This window comes from Oryzias latipes, chromosome 19, assembly GCF_053564925.1.
Source record: "Oryzias latipes strain Hd-rR chromosome 19, Olatipes_Hd-rR_3.1".
Classification (NCBI taxonomy): domain Eukaryota; kingdom Metazoa; phylum Chordata; class Actinopteri; order Beloniformes; family Adrianichthyidae; genus Oryzias; species Oryzias latipes.
This window is the reverse complement of record NC_136255.1, coordinates 25,795,001-25,795,728: the sequence shown is the minus strand read 5'-3', so window position 1 is coordinate 25,795,728 and position 728 is coordinate 25,795,001. Positions and strand designations below refer to the sequence as shown.

The 728-nt window shown below is 35.9% G+C and overlaps 1 protein-coding gene across 8 annotated transcripts in view; it reads right to left on the bottom strand.

The window, feature by feature from the left end:
* Window positions 1–219: 219 nt before the first annotated feature.
* ep300a (EP300 lysine acetyltransferase a) overlaps window positions 220–728 on the bottom strand; it is a 28,203-nt gene continuing 27,694 nt past the window's right edge. For all 8 annotated transcript variants that reach the window (XM_078937525.1, XM_078937529.1, XM_078937526.1 and 5 more), the window contains exon 31: window positions 220–728. This exon is cut by the window's right edge and continues 4,386 nt beyond it. The gene's annotated coding sequence lies outside the window, so the exon portion shown is untranslated.

Sequence of the window (728 nt, the reverse complement as noted above, 5' to 3'; positions counted from 1 at the left end):
TTCGATTCCCGCCTTGCACGCCCATGAGTCGAAGTGTCCTTGGGCAAGACACTGAACCCCACCTTGCCTCTGGTGGGAGGTGGATGCCTGTGTTTGGCATCAGAGCGGCCACCAGTGTGTGAATGTGTGTGTGACTGTAAAAGCGCTTTGTCCTTGTAGGTAGAAAAGCGCTATACAAGTATACGTTATTTAAATTAAAGAATGTAAAAATAGACAATCTTCCAATGGTACAAACATACTTTATTATAGTACAATTAATTTATGGCAAAAAAAATAAAATAAAAGAAAGACAAAGAAACTCAGACCACCAAAAGAACTTTAAAAAAAACCTAAAGAATAAAAGAGCAACAGTTAGATCTGCTTTCTCTCAATAAGCACCGAAAATTGTTAACGAGGAAAAATAAAAATAAAAAGTGGTCAGGGTTTTCATTTGAATACTAAACAAATATTTAAATATCATTTCCAGTCTTATTAGGAAAAAAAAAACTTTGTTCAGTTGCCATCAGTTTGTACAGTGATGTTTACTATATTCATAAAACAATTTATCAAATCGGTTTGTACAGTGATGTTTACTATATTCATGTACATAAAACATCTCATCAAAAGGATGGGGTTGAGGGTTCCACCGCCTCCCCGGGCCAAACCGACCGCCGTCTGCAACGCCATAACCTCTTCAATAAAAAACAAAACCTTTTATCTAATAATTCCTTTAGCTTCAAGTTTTATTT